Here is a 21315-nt window from a genome sequence, read left to right on the forward strand (position 1 = left end):
ATGTTGACCAGGCTGGTTTTGAACCCTTGGCCTCAAGCGATCCTGCCTCTTCGGCCTCCTAAAGTGTTGAAATTACAGGTGTGAGCCGGCCTGCCCAGCCTGCAAAACTTTATTTAAATTACTAATTCAAAGAATTTAAGATATTTTAGTGTTATATTTCTTAGATGACTTTTTGAAACAAGCTTTCATTAGGCTAAACACATACATCATTATGAGACAATAGATAAAATAGGCATGACTTCCTCATTAATGCAGTGTTCAAAATGAGATATATGTAAGTTTAACATTAATGGGGTGTTGTGGAATGTTTACAAAAAATGTAGTTCTTTTCACTTAAAGCAATATCTTGTCTGACTGAAGATTTAATAATATATAAAACAATAAAAATTGGAAAACAATACACCAGAGAACATAAACGCATGAGAAGTTGTGAACTATTATAAGAGTACCTGTAAGAAAAGAACCTGGGTAGGTTTAAATAAAGAGAATGAGAATGATGAGCTTTAAAATAGGAAAATGATGTAAGGTAGAAGAAAATTCCAGAAATATCATTCCAGGCAAATGAATTAATAGGTGTGTGGTAGCAGAGAAAAAATATAAATGATAAAGTTTTTGTATAGCTAAGAGTTCATGCTGCAGACTACTAGATAATCAGGATAGGGCACTGTGAAATCAGATAAAAAATCTGGAAAGGCTGGGCTCCGTGACTCATGCCTGTAAATCTCAGCACTTTGGGAGGCCAAGGAGGCAGGATTGCTTGAGACCAGGAGTTTGAGGCCAGTCTGGGCAACACAGTGAGACTTCCGTCTCTGAAAAAATATAAAACATAAAAATTACTCAGATGTGGTGACACAAACCTGTAGTCCCAGCTCCTTGGGGGGCTGAGGTAGGAGGATCGCTTGAGCCAGAAAGGTCGACGATTCAGTGAGCTATGATTGCCACTGTACTCCAGCCTGGGTGACAGAGTGAGACCCTGTCTCAAAAAAATTTTTTTCTTTGAAAAATTTTGATGTGATATGTTAACTTTAAAAAATTACAACATACAAACTTAGAACAAGAGAAAAGGAGACTTTCTTTTTTATAAAGGGTTACAGCCTGCAAGACGGTCATCCTGCAGCCTGGGAAGCACAGTCTCTGGCTGAAGCCCAGAGGTAGGTAATTGGAAGGAAGAGGGGTTGGGGTAGGAGCTTTATGCTGAAAGGGTTGGCCAAACATGCATATTCAACAGATTACAGGAGGAGGTATGAATATTCAGGAGGTGATACTGACACTTGACCCATGTTCACTTTGGGGTGGAGACTTAACAATTAAATGTATTACTATTAGACCCTATATGTGAAAAGGACTTTTCAGGATATGAAGGCTTGAGAGTGTGCAGTTTCTAAACCAGCCAGAACCACAGTCCATGGTCTTCTTATCAGGAGAAAGTTGCTGAAATCACTCTCTTGTCCAATCAAAGCTGTAGTTATGGCTGGTGGAACAGGGGCTGGGGGGGTCAGTTAGTGCCTGGTGGAGCTGCAAATTATTTCAAATATTGCTTATTTTGAGGCAATTGCTTGTTTAGCTGCTAGAGAAAAAGAAAACCTGTGTAGCAGTTAGAACATAGTTGATTCTTTAAGTGCAGCCATGTGTGACCTATCCCTTGCCTGGCATGGCCTTAGGTCCTGTTTATAATTTGGTCTGATTGCCACCAAGAGTCTGTTTTGTCAATCTTATGATCTTGATTTTATCATTAATGTTAGTCACTGGTTATGTCTAAACCACAAAGGGAGAAGGTATAACAAGGTGTGTCTAACCTCCCATCCTATCATAGCTGAAAATTCAGTTTTGGGGTTTTCTTTTTGTAGGGGGGTGTTACTTTGGCCAAGGAGGAATCTGTTTGGTTGGTGAGGGGACTTAAGGGTTCAAGTTTAAAATATTTATATATTATAAGTCACTAAACATTATGGATCTTTTGGTAAATTCTACCAGCTTTAAACAGAATAACATTGGTTACTTTTTTTTTTTTTTTTTTTTTTTTTTTTTTTTGAGCCGGAGTCTCCCTCAGTCGCCCAGGCTGGAGTGCAGTGGCGCGATTTCGGCTCACTGCAAGCTCCGCCTCCCGGGTTCACGCCATTCTCCTGCGTCAGCCTCCCGAGTAGCTGGGACTACAGGCGCCCGCCATCACGCCCGGCTAATTTTTTGCATTTTTAGTAGAGACGGGGTTTCACTGTGTTAGCAAGGATGGTCTCGATTTCCTGACCTCGTGATCCGCCCACCTCCGCCTCCCAAAGTGCTGGGATTACAGGCGTGAGCCACTGCACTCGGCCACGTTGGTTACTTTGATATATTTTTGATGTGTGTTAAACCCTCACTACTTCAGGTAAGTTGAGTGAGAAATGAATCTGTACTAACTAAATTTATGGATTGTAAAACATTTATTTAAAAAAGCAGTTTTATTTCTCTTCTGTATTTGTGATAATAATAATTACACAAAAAATGTGTGGTCTTATTAGGTTTCATGAGAGAATCGTTTTATTTTGAATAATGATTTAGAATTCGGATTTTTTTTCCTTAAATAATAGTTTCCTAAGGAGAAAGATGCTTTAAGTGATCAATTCTCTTTAAGTGTTTTTAATAATCTTGTTTACATCTTATTTTTATGGTTAATTGGCTAAGCAAATCTCTTCCTTATTATGTGGTGTTTAAAGTGGCTTTCATCTTAGCTGTCCATGCAGTTTTTGGTTTGCCCCTCTAGAGATATCTTTTACAGTCCTACATACTGCTCTGTGCACCATGAGATGGCCCTCTATGGCCTGCGTCACAGGTCCCCTTGTTGTCTGGCTGCTGGTAGGGTTGAGCCATTGGTAGGTACCAACAGAAGCTCTGAAAAGTGAGAGGGTATATTCCCTATATACAGCAGGTGTATTCCCTAGCTCTTTCCCTGTCACGAAATGGCTGTGTCCCTATTTTGAAGGATACAGTTTCTGTTGGGATGCCCTTACAAAAATTTTCTTTCTGGGTTCTAGGAACCACTGGCTCCCTTTTGTCTTCAGATCTCGGGAATCATGGTTCTCTGCTATTGCTAGTCCAAGTTCTGCATCATTTCCTGTTGACTGTGTTGATGCTAACTACTCTAACTACACTACTATAAAAATCCCTTTTAAGAATGAAGCAATTGTCCTATACGAGGGGATCACCTGTTTTCTGCTGGGACTCTGACAGATAAAATATCTTTCATTCAAACATATTTAAAAAACCAGTAAATAGAGTTTGCAAGAAAAATGTTTTGCTGAATATGTGAATGTATTTCACTTTTAACATTTTGTGAACAATTAACTCATTTATTTACTTATTTACTTGCTTGTTAAGAAACAGTTGAGTCCTATTATGTGTTAAGCATCAATAGGATAGGAATATAACAAGTTCAAATTTTTCATAGTATTTAATTTAATATTATATTAGTAATCATACATATTAATATTAATGTATTAATCATATTAATAATACATGGATTTTACATAGTCTCAGGCTCTTAGATGTATTATTTAAGATAGATGCCAATGAATACTTTAGAAGCTTTTATCACCAACAGGCACATATGGAACATTTACTGTATGCAAAATAATGGGCTTATAGTTCCTAAAAGCATCATTTCATATTTTTTCATGTGTGAAAGAAAGATATATTAAACTTCTGGTTCACAGTTTTAGATTATTTTATGCTTATGATAAATCATCAAGTGTGGGATTCACAACCTATATAATAGAACTGTGAAACTTGTATAAGGAAACATGCATTTAGTATAGAATGGTGTATAAAAGGAGATAAAGACAAAGATAAAAATAATAAAGATAACCATCAATTTATAGATTGCTCAGGGTATTAGCTTTCCATTATTCAAGCATTTGAGAGGTGTCTGGGTCCCTTGTGAGAGTAGATTGACCTCTTTCAGGGCATTGAAATAGCATGTTAATTATAGCTGTACTGAATTAAATTGCAGGAACTGCGAGGAGATATGTTAAACTCTTGACTTGATCATCGTAATATTTCTTCTAATTGAAAATAACAAATACACTTGAAGACTCCTGTTTGATTTTTTATTGCAGGAAGATGCAAACTAAAATTCAATTTTGAAAACATTTACTCTGGATAGACATTTTGTTTATGTCTTATTTTGAAAATTTTGAGGAAAAGGAGATGAAAATGGAGATTAAGCCAGATATTTATTTTAAAAAATTCCAGTAGATTTAACACCAGTGCAATTCAGTTCTATCTTCCATGTAAAGAACATAGGACATTGGTCACACTGATTATACTAGTTGACTAGTTAGACAGTAAGTTTAATTACTTCAAATATTCAGTTTCCCAATTATTTTGTTTCTAAGAATTAATGCTACTGTGGGATAATACAAATGTTACACATTATAGCACAGAGTTTTCAAATAGCTATTAATGACAGTATGATTTTTGTTTTCCTTCATGTAACCTCAGAATTGGATGACGTACCATTGACACTTAGAGTTGATGATGAATACATAAACCTTAATTACAAATATAGTTTAGATCTTAAGACTACTTGTCTACTTTAGAAGATCTTATAGGGGGAAGAGGAAAGGATATCTTAATTCTCTGATCAAGCCTGTCAGTTTTTCCTCAGATTGATAAAAGTGGCTTAGCAAGTGATAGGTACATAAGCACCATCCAGTCTTACGTCTTTTCACCATTGAACTAAATATAGGCCACAGTTCTCCAAGAACTCTCATCATGAAAGGTAACAGGCCTCATTCTTCATACACAAATTTAGTATTAAAAACGTCATGACAATAAGAGCAGCAGCAGGAAGCAAATACAATTAGCAAAGGAAGCATGAGTAAAATATTTAAACCCATACTTTTTATGCATTAGCTCAATGATTCATTTGAATTTAGCTTTCCAATTCATCTGTCTCCAGATGTCCTTTATTTCATATCTAGATCTGTTTTTTTTCATAGAATTATGTGTCATTGGAACATCTGAGAAAATAAAATTTCATCCTCCCAAGTTGCAGCTTCAAAAGTATAATACGGTATTATTTTATATAGAAAATTCTGTCTTTTACCTCCAAGAGCAGTTTTCAGGTGTTTAATGTATTATTACTATTTTTGGTCTTACATAAAACCTATCATTTGAGAGGTTTGCAGTGTGCTGCTACATTAATTCCTATAATAGTATTTTGAGATCACGATCATTATTGTCACTTAACAGAATGAACTTAATGCTTGTGATTTGCTTGAGAATTAATGCTCAGTAAATGACCAAATTCTGTGGAGGCTGATGATCAGTTATTTATTGCAACACTTTATCCTCCCCATCTATTATTCTACCACCTAGAACATGGTGATTTTTCTTAGATGGGCCAGGCAACAGTAAAGTTAACAAATAATATCAAAGATATGACTTACTCTGGAGCACATTAAAACAAAGAAAATTATTTGTCTCTGAACTACTAATAATATGAGGTTATTGTTTCTGAGCCTCCAAAGGGATATAGAAAGCTTCTCAAATACACATTCTGAATCTCCAAAATTTATCTTATGTATAGATTATGGAATTATAAGTTTTTAAGAACTCTCTAATCCTTGCTTTGCCTTTTCTTTTATTTATTCTACCTTTTCAGCTTCCTTTATTGACTGTTTTTTTTTTTTTTTTGGGCAGGGTGATATGGTTTGCATTTGTGTCCTCTGGCCAAATCTTTATCAAATTGTAATCCTCCAGTTTTGGAGGAGGAGCCTGCGTGGAGGTGATTAGATTATGGGGACAGTTTCCCCCTTGCAATTCTTCGTGATAGTGATTAATTCTCATGAGATCTGGTTGTTTAAAAGCGTGAGCAACCTCCATTTCACCTTCTCTTTCTCCTGCTCCTGCCATGTAAGGCATGCTGCCTCCCCTTCGCCTTTCTCCATGATTGAAGTTTCTTTAAGGCCTCCCCGCCATGGCCTCTTGTACAGTCTCCTAGAACTGTGAACCAATTAAGTCTCTTTTCTTCATATTGCCCAGTCTCAGGCAGTTCTTTATAGCAATGCGAGAACGACCTAATATAGAGGGTCTGACTCTGTTGTCCAGGCGGAGTGGCAATGGTGAACCTTGGCTCAACACACGCCCTTGACTCCCAGGCTTCGAATCCTCCCCACTCAGCCTCTCGAGTAAGGTGGGACTACAGGTGCCACACTACAGTGGCAACTCTTGTATTTTTTGTGCGTGACAGGGTTTCATGCCAGGTTTCCCAGGCTTGGTCTCAAATCCTGGGCTCAGCAATCCATCTCCCTTGGGCCTCCCAAAGTGCTGGGCATTACCCAGGCATGAGACACTACACCCAGTCTTTACTGAGATTTTTTTGAGGCATATTGCCTGCCTCTTGCTTTCCTACTCTATTTTTTCTTTTACCTTGTAAGTTCTGGGATTACTGTGCAGGATTACAGGTTTGTTTTCACGTAGGTATTCATGTGCCATTGCAAACTTACTACGCCTATTGACCTGTCACCCTTAGCTCCTCCCCTCCCACCACCTTGCACAGGCCCTGCAATGTGTTGTTCCCCTCCTTGTGTTCCGTGTGTTCTCATTGTTTCAACTCCCACTTGTGAGTGAGGAACATGCAGGTGTAATGGTTTTATGTTCCTGTGTTAGTTTGCTGAGGATAATGGTCTTCCAGCTTCATCCACACAAAGGACATGACCTTATTCCTTTTTATGGCTGTATAGTATTCAGTGGTGTTTGTGTACCATATTTCCTTTATCCAGTCTATCACTGATGGACATTTGGGTTGGTTCCATGTCTTTGCTGTTGTAAACAATGCTGCAATAAACATACGTGTGCATGTGTCTTTATAGTAGAATTATTTATATTCCTTTGGGTATATACCCAGTTATAGGATTGCTAGGTAAATGGTATTTCTGGTTTTAGATCCTTGAGGAATCGCCACACTATCCCCTTCATTACACTCATATAAAAATTAACCCAACATGGGTTAAAGACTTAAATGTAAAACCCAAAGCCATAAAACCCCTGGAAGAAAACCTAGGCAGTACCATTCAGGACATAGGCATGGGCAAAGACTTCATGATGAAAATGCCAAAAGCAATTGCAACAAAAGCCAGAATTGACAAATGGGATCTAATTAAACTAAAGAGCTTCTGCATAGCAAAAGAAACCATCATCAGAGTGAACAGCCAACCTACAGAATGGGAGAAAATTTTTGCAATCTACCCATCTAACACAGCCCTAATATCCAGAATCTACAAGGAACTTACACACATTTACGAGAAAGAAACAAACAACCCCATCAAAAAGTGGGCAAAAGATATAAACACATTTCTCAAAAGAAGACATTTATGCACCAATAAACATATGGAAAAAAGCTCAACATCACTAATCATTAAAGAAATGCAAATCAAAACCGCGGTGAGATGCCATCTCACACCAGTCAGAACGGAGATTATTAAAAAGTCAAGAAATAATAGATACTAGCAGGACTGTGGAAGAATAGGAACGCTTTTACACTGTTGGTGGGAATGTAAATTAAGTTTTCCACTCTTAAGCCTTTACTGTGTCATGGGAGTCTTCACATCTTCATTACGTAATGAATCTTGCCAAAACTGGTATCATGATAACAAAAAAAAATCTCTGTAAAATCTCCCTCTTGTTCTCAAAGAGACAAGTGGCACAAAGAATGCCACAGTGTGCCAGATTGCCTCAGTGGCTTCCATATATTTTTCGGCCTATTGACAGATCTTGGTATCAAGATCTCCTGTTAGTGGCAGCACAAATGAGGAGACTATTAGAACCTCTTATAGAAGTATAAAGGTCTTTCTCTTTTAGACAAAACTGCAAGATAGATCCACTCTGTATCAATATGCTCTTCCTACTTACTAATTTGTGAGAAGAAGACAAAAGAGACTTCAGAAATGTGTCAAAAGTCATGAAGATAGAATAAAGTTTTAAGCATTGTTATTTTCTTTATGAACATGTTTTGAAAATAAGTGGCATTTTTTTCCATAAGTAATACTCTTAAATACTATCTGTTGTACCGTTAAATTATTGACACACACATTACTTATAATAGTGTGTGGGAGATTATGTTAGGAGCTACTAGATTATTTACTTGTTAACTATAAAGCAGCAAGAAAAGGGAAGAAAACTATACCAACCCAGCCAAGGTGACAGATCATATACTTTAATACTTCCACTTCTACTAGAGGCATTTTTTTATATTTAAAATTTGGTGTTGCCTTTTCCCATTTTAGTCAAACAAATACTTTCATGAATGCTAAAAAGAAAATTAATAATAAATGCATTTGAATCCAGATTTTCAGCTTGTAATTTTATTTTAATCAATTGAAAGGAAACCAATATTCATATCAAGCATCTGTTTGTTGGTTTTTATGTTATAGGTATTTTATTCTTTAAACAATACTCTATTTGACTGTGTTCTATTGCTACGTGATAGGTATTGATATTCCCATTTTGCAGATGAGCTCAAAGTCACATGGAGGTAAAACAATTTGCATGAGATAACGAAGTAAGTAATGGAGATTGATTGAAAATCTGGCCTGCCTGATTCCAAAAGCTATGTTTTCTCCACTGTTCAATCAAGCAGGCGTAGTATTTTCGATATTAGTTTTCATGCTACTAATTCAGAATCACGTCTATAGAAGACAATGCTTCTTTTCCAGTGTGGCAACGTATTTTCTCATCTACAGCAAAGTAGTATGTCAGGTAACAAAAGAGGAGTAAATTAAAAGATAAGTTGGAAATTATAGATATTATGAATTTTCAGTTTAAAACTATAAAGTGATTTTAGTGCATCAACCATTAATAAGATAAAACCATACCACAGACATTAAGGACAAAAATGAATTTGAACTAGGAAACAATTTAATCTGAAATATTTAAATATCTGACTCACAAATTCAGTTTTTCAACATGTCTAGAGCTCTCCTTGACTTATTCTATGAAGCATATATTTTGTATGTTGTCATAACTATGAGGGCATTTTCTAAAAGTATGTGCAATGGGATGAGTAATGGGAGATGACAGAATAGGAATGGTGGGAGAGAAAATTCCTTTTTTAGATATTTTTTGACCATGTCATTTTTGTAGCATTTTCTTCTTTTAGAAAGCTTGCTTTTTCTGTACACCACATTCGTTTCCAGTTTTAAAATTTATTCTACTGGCACCTCCTCCTCCTCCTCATCAAACATTTATTGATCATTAATTTTTTGTTGCAAGGAAATATGAAGAAGAATAAGACCCATTTTGACCATTTTCATTTTGTAGCATTGTTTTAGTATAACATCATCTACATATCTCATTTCTTCCAAAACATATTCTTCTAAAATATGTTTAGAGATATGAATTCATCCTGCATCTTAAGCTATTGTCTTACTAAAATGGAAAATAAAGAAGAATATTTAACAGTGGAACTTGACTTTGGATTTAACAAAGGCCATGCATAGTATTGAAGAAGGCATTTCGACTACAGAAAATACTTACAAACTGATAGAATTTTAAAAGGAGATTGCATAAGATTCAAAAGGAAAACGTGTTTTCTAAAAATATTATTATCCCATCTGGGTTCATAAAGAGTAAGGTGATTTAATTTTAGACTGTATCTTTAGAGAATAGGTAATAAGTCATCAATTTCTTCTTTTAGAAAGCTTACTTTTTCTGTACACCACATTCGTTTCCAGTTTTAAAATTTATTCTACTGGCACCTCCTCATCATCAAACATTTATTGATCATTAATTTTTTGTTGCAAGGAAATATGAAGACGAATAAGACCCAGTCCTTAACTTATGATTTAAAATGTGGTTTTAGGGACATAGCATTTATAATCAAGGCAAATGACAATTCAAAGTAGCATGCCTTAAGAGCTCTGCCATAGATGGCAAGTATGTGGCCTGAGGCTGGCCCTTCTGTCTCTATAGTGTTCATGGTAGACATTGATATTCAATAGCTGCTTTCCTGCTGTGTCTGGACATGGAAAAGAGTGAATCTTTTATGGCCTTGAACTCTAGGTAGACTTTACCTGTGAATCAGCATTTGTATTCAACATGGAACCTATTAGCATTCCTGTGCCAAGGGAGTGGTACAGCAATATATAAATCCAATACAGAAATGTCTACTAGAGATGTAAGTTTTGAGATGTCCTTAAAAGAGTGATAAAACGTAAGTTAATAGAATAAGGGAATAGGGAATCTAGGGAACAAGTACAAAGGAAGAACACAGTGGCCCTCAATTATGGTGTGCCATGGAATACTCAGTAAACAAGTTAGATTGGCAGCATTACAAAGGACTGGCAAACCAGGATGCCTAGCTAAGGAGACAGAATTTCATCTTGTTCCCATACACTCTTTTTAGTGAGAATTCTGTGCCAAAAATATAGACTTGGGAATCACTACTGCAAAATAATAATCAACAGGAATAGATTACATCATATAAGGATATGTGTAAAGTAAGGGAAGCAATTCAGCTTTTGAGAAACAGGAGAGGACCTTGTAGAGGAGACCCAGGGGCAGTAACAAGGAGAATAGATAGTCACAAAGTCTAGTAAGGGCTTTTAGAAGGAGCACATGGTAAATAGTGTCAGGTAGTGCTCAGAAGCCCCTGAAGATGAGGACTGTGAAGAGTTGTTTAATTTCACAGAAAAGTGAGCAGTACAACTCTGGTGGAAAAAAGTACAGAGTAATTTTGATGGAATAATAGCGATGGAGATGGGAGGAAAGAATAGAAGCCAGCAAAAAGAGGAAGAGTAGGCAATTTGGGTTAGAGAGAGATATAGGATGGTGGCTAGGAAACAAGGGCTTTGATGCTGGCTTACTTGCTATTTATTATCAGAGAAGCCTTGGCGTATATACATGATGATGAAAAGGAGTCAGTAGGGAGGAGGAGCATTGAGATATGGAGTAATGGATGATTGATAGGATGAGATTCCAGAACAGGTAGAAGGCAATGGGATCCTAGTACAAAGGCAAGTATATAAATAGGCATGGGAAAGATAAATGATACAGAGTCTTATAAACTCTTACAAATGTGTAGATTATGCAAAGCTTTGTAAACCCCAAATTTAGACCTTTCTCACATATCTCTTTCTTGAGGTATAGGCCTGTATGTCCAACTGTCTCAGGAGATTTATACTTGGCTATCACAAAATGCATAAATTTCAACATGTAAAACATTCAGTTCTTGATCTTATTCCCTTGCTCCAAACCAACTCTTGTTCCCTAACTCAAGGAATGGCAGTGCCATGCATTTAGTTGCTCAAGCTATAAATCTGCATTATATTTGAATCCTCTGCTTTCTACATTAAACCACATTTAATCAACAACTAGGTTCTTCTGTTTCTATCTCCTAAATATCTTTACACTCTATTTTTCTCTTGATTCACTGTCAGTAGCCTAGTTCTGTCTAATATCATCTTTTTCCTTGATTACTGTCACAACAGTGATGACCTTTCTGCTTCCAGTTTTATCAAAATATCCTCTTCTCCAATCCATTCTCTGGTTGTAGGGTCCTTTCGCAGGGCAGGGACATCCCATCAGCAGGAAATATGGACACAAAGTGGCACATGGAAAACACATTTAACTTTGAAGTTTCATTGTATTTTTAAGAAAGGTGATGTCTCCCCTCTGCTCCTAACACAGACTGCAAAGTCATTCATTATTTTACTCATGTTTACTTCTCTTGTTTTATCTTTTAAATCTCCAGTGACCCTCTAGGGTGCCTGTTTCACTCCATTCATCTGGTCAACCGTCATTTGTTTCATCTTGAACATCACTTGCCCTGGCAGGCCCTCTCTACGTACAATAATCTGTTTTAGGTGGCTCTTTTTGGACTTCCCACAGTATCTTAACCTCTCATCATGTTCATTACTTAAAAGATAGTCTCTTGTTTCCTTTTTGTTTCCCCAGTGGACTCAGGAATTGTATTGGCCTCATTCATTATTATGGCCACAGTGCACAGTACACTGCCTGGTATACATTTATTAAGGAAATATGTATTTAATGAAATTGAATCTGCCAATAATATGCAGGGTAAATTAAAGAAAGGGTAGGAAAAAACCTAGACATAGGGCTATCCAGGAACCGTAATTGTTTCATATCTTTTTCTATAACTTTTTATGTAAATCTAATCAGACGTATGCCCAGAAAGAAGTAAATTGTATTACGTAACATCAAGTTACTGATGTTATTATTTACCAGATTTTATTCTCCACCCTCTGTCAACCTCTGCTGCTTCCCTCACCTGGATTCTTAAATTCTGACTGCAAAGATCATGTACAGGCTATCCATTTGCAAAATAAAATAAGGAAGGGTTTTAAGATGGCTTGTTAGATGCATTTGATACTTGCCACAAAGAAGAACTAAAATGGTGAGTAAATAATCATACTTTGAATAGATCATCTAAAAGAAAACACCAGAGTTCAATACAGAAGTGATAGGAAACACCAAAAGCAATTAAGGGAGGGAACTGAGTCAGGTTGTTCTGCTGGGATTGTCTGGGAGTCTGGAGAGGTTTCCTAATGGAGGGAAACCATAAAAATAAAACATCTCCAGCAGTCTATGTCCCCACCATGAAATTCTGCATTCCTAGCTATGGGAGAGCCTCTTGGTCATCACAGACCCTGAGACTAACATAGGAAGCCACCTGGAGACTGTACAATAACATTCCTCCAGATTGGGGGCTCATGCTGAGTCCCACAAATCGCCAAGTCCTAAACAGCTGTAGCACAGTGCCATTTGGAGAGCCCAGCCCCCAGCAGACTCATTCCTGCTCTGGGGTTTTTAACAGTCCCTGCATCTCATATTCCTGGAGCCTCATCCATATTCCCTGCCCGCAGAAGTTGCTGATGAGGGCAGGGTAGGAACCACTGGCAGTGAGCAAAGGGATGGCTTCAAATTTTCCTGAATCCTGAGGACAAATTCCACTGTCTGAAGCTGCTGCCACTGTGGGCTTCTGTGGGGCTGAAGCTCCAGCAAAATGCATCTCCTCTCACCCCAGCCAGCAGCCTGCCTATGGCTGTTCCCATTGAAAGCAACCTCACCTAGCTGCAGGGCCACAGCACAATGGATATTGCCCCCACCTGAGCATTCCACAAGTGGCCTGGGAATCACTCCACTCCTGCTTACCACAGCCAGTGGCTGCATGTACCTTTTGGGGGCCTGAGGACAAACCGGCCCAGCCCAGCTCTGCCCACACCCACTACTAGTGCCAGTACCTGTCCAAGGCCCTAGAGATTGCCCAGCCCAGTCTACCACTCTTGGCACCTGAGCATTCCTCCTAGGGTCTGAGGTTGGGCCCACCCAACTTGTCCTTACTGCCACAGCTGACACTCACCTGCACATACTACCTGAGAATCTCGGGACTAGCCCACTTGGCCTATTGCAGCCACTGCCAATATCAGTGTGGACCACGTAGATCCCAGAGGGTTGTCCTATCACTTCTACTGCTATTGCCCAATGTTACATCTGTTGCCCAGGGCCTGGGAACCTGCCCAACTACCCACACCATTGCTGCCATTCTTGGCACCCTAAGCCAGCCACCTGGAGGCCCAATAATTGGTCTGCCAGGACTTGCTAACACTGGTGCCAGTGTATGCCATCATGGATCCCAAGAACAAGCATGGTCAACCCATTATTGCCACCACTGGGGCCCGAAGACTGGCCACTGGCCCACCTGGCATCCTAGTCCCAAGCAAAACCTCACCACAGCCTCCATCAACAACCACACCCTAAGCCACTGAGGAAATCACAGATAATTCTGATGCTGTTTTTAGCCAAGGAATACACAGACTACAACTACTATATGGTCCAGAATAAAAACCAAAATGACCTAGCAAATCTTTTTTTTTTTTTTTTTTTTTTTTATTTAAGACAGAGTCTTGCTCTGTCACCCAGGCTGCAGTGCAGTGGCACAACTTGGCTCACTGCAACCTCTGCCTCCCGGGTTCAAGCAGTTCCCCTGCCTCAGCCTCCAAGTAGCTGAGATTATAGGCATGCTCCACCACACCTGGCTAATTTTGTATTTTCAGTGGAGATGGGGTTTCACCATATTGGCCAGGCTGGCCTTGAACTCTGCCCCCTTCAGCCTCCCAAAGTGCTGGGATTACAGGCATGAGCCATCACGCCCAACCAATAGCATAGATACATCTTAAGGGAAATGTCTTCCCTTCAAAAACAAACTTGAAAAATTGAAAAAAGCAAGTTATATCAAATGTGCGGATATCAACATGAGTACACAAGAAACATGAAAAAGCAAGGAAATATGACACCTCCAAGTGAACACAATAATTTGGCAGCAGCAGATCCCAATAAAAATAAATTTATGAAATTCCAGAAAAAGAATTTAAAATATTGATATTAAATAACCTCAGTGAGATACAAGAGAATTATGATAAATTAGCTGGGTGTGATGGTGTGTGCCTGTAGTCCCAGCTACTTGGGAGGCTGAGGTGGGAGAATCACTTGAACTGGGAAGGCAGAGGTTGCAGTGAGCCAAGATCATGCCACTGCACTCCAGCCTGGGTGAGAGAACAAGACCCTGTCTCAAAAAAAAAAAAAAAAAAAAAAAAAAATTCTGAAAACAATACAAAAATACCAGAAAATCGATTCAGGCTATGAATGAGAAATTTAGAAAAGAGAAAAGTATCATTAAAAAGAACCAAACACCAGCCAACATAACAAGACCTTGTTTCTTAAAAATAAATTATGCAGGCATGGTAGCACATGCCTGTACTCCCAGCTACTTAGGAGGGTGAGGCAGGAAGATTGCTTGAGCTCAGTAATCCGAGGCAAGAGTCAGCTATGACTGTGCCACTGTACTCTAGCCTGGGTGACAGAGTGAGACTTCACCTCTATCTCACCTCTAAAAAAAACTACAAAATAAATTCCAGAACTGAAGAATTCATTGCATGAAATACAAATGACATTTAAAAGCTTCAACAATAGACTAGACCAAGCAGAAGAAAAATATCTCAGAACTTACAGATAAGTCTTTTGAAATAATCCAGTCAGATAAAAATAAAGCAAAAGAATAAAAAATTGAGCAAAACCTATGTGACATATGGAACACCATAAAGTGACAAAATATTCAAATTTTTGGTGTCCCAGAAGGTGAGAAAATAAAAGGGTTAAAAAGCCTATCTAACAAAATCATAGGCGAAACCTTTCCAAGTTTAGCAAGATATATAGACAACCAGATACAGAAGGCACAGAGATTTGAAATAGATACAATTCAAAAGATCTTTTCATGGCACATTATAGTCAAACTGTTAAAAGTCAAAGAAAAAAGAGAATTCTAAAAATAGCCAGAGAAAAAACACCTAGTCACCTATAAAAGAATCCCTATCAGACTAAGTGGATTTCTCAGCAGAAACCTTAGAAGCAAGAAGAGATATATTTAAAATACAAAAAGAAAAAATGCCAGCTAAGGATACTATCCCCAGTAGAATTATCCTTTATAAATGAAAGAGAAATAAAGTCTTTCCCAGACAAACAAAAGATGAGGGAATCCATCACCACTAGACCAGTCCTCCAAGAATGCTTAAGGGAGTCCTAAATCTGGAAGCAAAAGAACAATATCTACCATAATGAAAGCACATAAAAATATAGAAACCATTGGTAGAACAAACACACAAAAATGAAAAAGACTCAAATGTTACCATTAAAGAAAACCACCAAACCAAAATGATACAAAATAAGAGAGAAAGGAAAAAGCATACACAAAACAATCAGAAATCAATTTATAAGAATTAGCTCTTACATATCAATAATAACTTTGAATGTACATGGATTAAACTTTTCACTTATATAGACCAGCTGAATGGGTTAAAAAAAGACATGACCCAAGTGTATGCTGTATTCAAGAAATTCACCTCACCTTCAAGACACATATAGACTAGAAAGTAAAGGGATGGAAAAACATTCATGAAAACAGAAACGAAAAGTAAGTAGGAGTAGCTGCACTTATATTAGATAAAACAAACCTTAAGTAAAAATCAGATACAAAGTCATTAAATAATTATGAATTGATTCAGGAAGACGATATAACAATTCTAAACTAATATGCACCCGACACTGAAGCACCCAAATATATAAAGGAATTATTAGAGAAATAGACTCTGATACACTAATAGTTTGGGAACTTCAATATCCCACTTTCAATATTAGATAATCTGTAGAGAAAATTATCAAAGAAGTATTGGATTTAAACTACACATCAGACCAAATGGACCTAACATTTACACAACACTTCATTGAAAAGCTGCAGAATACATGTTTTTCTCATAAGCATACAGAACATTCTTTAAGATAGACCACATGTTAGGACACAAAACAAGTCTCAACAAATTTTAAAAAATTAAAGTCTAATCAAGTATCTTTTCAGACCACAGTAAAATAAAACTAGAAATCAATACCAACAGGAACTTTGGAAATTGTACAAACACATGGAAATTAAACATGTCTCTGAATGACAATAAGATAAAGAAGAAAATAAAAATAATTTCTAAACACAAATGAAAATCAAAATACAATATAGCAAAACCTATGGGCTACAGTCAGTGCTTAGAGGAAAGTTTATAGCAATAAATGCTTGCATTAAAAAATGTAGAATGGGGTGGGCACAGTGGCTCACTCCTATATCCCAGTATTTTAGAAAGCTGAGGTAGGAGGACTGTCTGTGCCCCAGGAGTTAGAGACCAGCCTGGGCAATATAATGAGACTCTATCTATACCAAAAATAATCTAAAAATTAGCTTGGCATGGTGGCACATACCTGTGGTCCCAGCTACTTGGGAGGCTGAGGTGGGAGGATCGCTTGAGCCTAGGAGGTTGAGGTTGCAGTGAGCTGTGATCTCACCACAGCACTCCAGCCTAGGCAACAGAGTGATACCCTGCCTCAAAAAAAAGTAGAACAATTTCAAATTAATAATTTAGTGATGCACAGAACTTGAAAAGTAAGAAGAAACCAAACTCAAAATGAGGAGAAGAAAAGAAATAAAGATCAGAGTGGAACTAAATGAAATTAAGACTAAAGAAAATAACAGAAAAGATCCATAAAACACAAGAGAGAAGACACAAATAAACAAAATCAGAAACAAAAAATTCATTATAACTGATACCACAGAAGTACAAAAGGTCTTCAGAGACGATTATGAACAACTATACACTAACAAACTGGAATACCTAGAGGAAATGGATAAATTACTGGATACATATGACCTACCAATTTTGAATTAGGAAGAAGTAGAAAACCTGAACAGATCAACAGTGAGCAATGAGATTGAATCTGTACTAAAAAATCTTCCAAAAAAGAAAAGTCTAGGACTGGATGGCTTTACTTCCAAATTCTACCAAACTTACAAAGAACTAACACTAGCTCTCCTCAAACCATTCCAAAAAAATTAAAGAAGACAGAATTCTCCTTAACTTACTCTATGAGGCCAGCGTTACTCTGATAACAAAACCAGGTAAGGATGCAATAAAAAGGAAAACTGCAGGTCAAAATCTCTGCTATATATAGATGCAAAAATTCTCAACAAAATACTAGCAACTCACATCCAAAAGCGTGTCAAAAAATAATACATCATGATCAAGTGAGTTTTATCCCATGGATGCAAGGATGGTTCAATACATGCAAATGAATAAATGTGATACATAGCATCAATGGAATTAAGACCAAAAACCATGTAATCATCTCGATAGATGCAGAAAAAGCATTTGATACAATTAAACATCCTTCATGATAAAACTCTCAAAAAACTAGGCACAGAAAAAACAAACCTCAACACAATAAAGGCCATATATGAAAAATCCACAGCTAATATAATACTGAATGGGGAAAAACAAAGTCTTTCTTCTAATAACTAGCACAAGACAAAGATGCCCACTTTTATCAGTCCTATTTAACATGTTACTGGAAGTCCTAGCCAGAGCAATCCAGATAGGAGCAAGAAACTAAAAGCATTCAAATTGAAAAAGAAGGCAAAATTAAAAGAAGGAGGTCAAATTGTCCCTCTTTTCAGATAGCATATTTTTCTTTTCTTTTCTTTTCTATGTTTTGAGATGGAGACTTACTCTATTGCCCAGGCTGGAGTGCAGTGGTATAATCTTGGTTTACTGCAACCTCTGCCTTCTGGGTTCAAGCAATTCTTCTGCCTCAACCTCCCATGTAGCTGGGACTACAGGCACGCGCCACCATGCCTGGCTAATTTTTGTATTTTTAGTAGAGATGGGGTTTCACCATATTGGCTAGGCTGTTCTCGAGCTCCTGACCTTGTGATCTGCCTGCCTCAGCCTCCCAAAGTGCTGGGATTACAGGCATGAGCTACTGCGCCTGGCCGCATTATTTTATATGTAGAAAAAACTAAAGATTTCACCAAAAACCTCTTATATCTGGTAAATAAATTCAGAAGACTTGCAGGATACAGAATCAACATGCAAAAAACAGTAGCATTTCTATAAACAGTAATGAACTAGCTGAGAAAAAAAATAAAAAAAGACAATCCCCCTTATAATAGTTGTAAAAAATACCTAGGAATAAATTTAACCAAGGAGGCAAAAGACCTCTGCAAGGAAAACTACAAAACAGTGATAAAAGAAATTGAAGAGGACACAAACAAATGGAAGGACAATTCATGCATCAAGAGAATGGAAAAACATTTCATGCATCAAGAGAATATTGTTAAAATGACCATCCTGCCAAAAGCAATCTACAGATTCAGTGCCATCTGTATCAAAACACCAACATCATATCTCACAGAAATAAAAGTAACAATCCTAAAATTTGTATGGAAGTGAAAAAAGAACCTGAATACATCAGTGTCATAGTTCACAGAAATAAAAATAACAATCCTAAAATTTGTATGGAAGTGAAAAAAGAGCCTGAATAGCCAATGCAACACTGAGCAAAAAGAACAAAGCTGGAGACATCAGAAGACCTGATTTTGAATTATATTACAAAGCTATAGTAACCCAAACAGCATGGTATCGGTATAAAAATAGACACATAGACCAATGGAACAAAATAGAGAATCCAGAAATAAACTCACATACTTACAGCCAACTGATTTTCAACAAAAGTGTCAAGCATGTACATTGGAGAAAGGATGTTCTCTTCAGTAATGATGCTGGAAAAATTGGATGCCTACATGCAGAAGAATGAATCTGGACTATCTCTCATTATATACAAAAATCAACTCAAGGTAGATTAATACTTAAACATAAGACCTGAAACTACAAAACTATTAGGAAGAAATGTCACAAAACACTTCGGGACATTGGTCTAGGAAAAGATTTTATGTTTAAGACCACAAAAGCATATACAACAACAACAACAACATAGACAAATGGGGCCCCCTGAGCAAGATGGCCAAATAGGAACAGCTCCAGCCTCCAGCTCCCAGCGTGAGCGACACAGAAGATGGGTGATTTCTGCATTTTCAACTGAGGTACCAGGTTCATCTCACTGGGGAGTGCCAGACAATTGGTGCTGGTCAGCAGCTGCAGCCCGACCAGTGAGAGCTGAAGCAGGGTGAGGCATCGCCTCACCTGGGAAGCGCAAGGGGGAAAGGAATCCCTTTTCCTAGCCAAGGGAAACTGAGACACACAACACCTGGAAAATCGGGTAACTCCCACCCTAATACTGCACTTTACCAAGGGTCTTAGCAAATGGCACACCAGGAGATTATATCCCACACCTAGCCTGGAGGGTCCCACACCCACGGAGCCTCCCTCATTGCTAGAACAGCAGTCTGAGATCTAGCTGCAAGGCAGCAACAAGGTTGGGGGAGGGGCGCCTGCCATTTCTGAGACTTAAGTAAGTAAATAAAGCCTCCAGGAAGCTCGAAATGGGTGGAGCCCACCGCAGCGCAAAGAGGCCTGCTTGTCTGTAGACTTCACCTCTGGGGACGGGGCATACCTAAACAAAAAGCAGCAGAAACCTCTGCAGATGTTAATGACCCTGTCTGACAGCTTTGAAGAGAGCAGTGGATCCCCCAGCACGGAGGTTGAGATCTGAGAACGGACAGACTGTCTGCTCAAGTGGGTCCCTGACCCCTGAGTAGCCTAACTGGGAGACATCCCCCACTAGGTGCAGACCAACACCTCACACCTCACACGGCAGGGTACACCCTTGACACGAAGCTTCTAGAGCAAGAATCAGACAGCAGCACTTGCTGTTCAGCAATATTCTATCTTCTGTAGCTTCCCCTGCTGATACCCAGGCAAACAGGGTCTGGAGTGGTCCTCCAGCAATCTCCAACAGACCTACAGCTGAGGGTCCTGACTGTTAGAAGGAAAACTACAAACAGAAAGGACACCCACACCAAAACCTCATCAGTACATCACTAGCATCAAAGATCAAAGGCAGATAAAACCACAAAGATGGGGAAAAAGCAGGTCAGAAAAGCTGGAAATTCAAAAAGTCAGAGCACATCTCCCCCTCCAAAGGAAAGCAGCTCATCGCCAGCAGTGGATCAAAGCTGGATGGAGAATGACTTTGACGAGTTGAGAGAAGAAGGCTTCAGTCATTCAAACTTCTCAGAGTTAAAGGAGGAACTACATGCCCAGCGCAAAGAAACTAAAAATCTTGAAAAAAGAATGGAAGAATGGATAACTAGAATAATCAATGCAGAGAAGGCCATAAACGAACTGACAGAGATAAAAACCATGACATGAGAAATACGTGACAAATGCACAAGCTTCAGTAACCAACTCGATCAACTGGAAGAAAGAATATCACTGACTGAAGATAAAATGAATGAAATGAAGCGAGAAGAGAGGTCTAGAGAAAAAAGAGGAAAAAGAAATGAACAAAGCCTCCAAGAAATATGGGATTATGTGAAAAGACCAAATCTACGTCTGATTGGTGTGCCTGAAAGTGAGGGGGAAAATGGAACTGAGTTGGAAAACACTCTTCAGGATATCATCCAGGAGAACTTCCCCAACCTAGTAAGGCAGGCCAACATTCAAATTCAGGAAATACAAAGAATGTCACAAAGATACTTCTCGAGAAGAGCAACTCCAAGACACATAATTGTCAGATTCACCAAAGTTGAAATGAAGGAAAAAATGTTAAGGGCAGCCAGAGAGAAAGGTCAGGTTACCGACAAAAGGAAGCCCATCAGACCAACAGCAGATCTCTCTGCAGAAACTTTACAAGCCAGAAGAGAGTGGGGCCCAATATTCAACATTCTTAAAGAAAAGAATTTTCAGCCCAGAATTTCATATCTATCCAAACTAAGTTTCATAAGTGAAGGAGAAATAAAATCCTTTACAGACAAGCAAATGCTTAGAGATT

This window comes from Rhinopithecus bieti, unplaced genomic scaffold, assembly GCF_001698545.2.
Source record: "Rhinopithecus bieti isolate Rb0 unplaced genomic scaffold, ASM169854v2 scaffold_35900, whole genome shotgun sequence".
NCBI classification, from domain to species: Eukaryota; Metazoa; Chordata; class Mammalia; order Primates; family Cercopithecidae; genus Rhinopithecus; species Rhinopithecus bieti.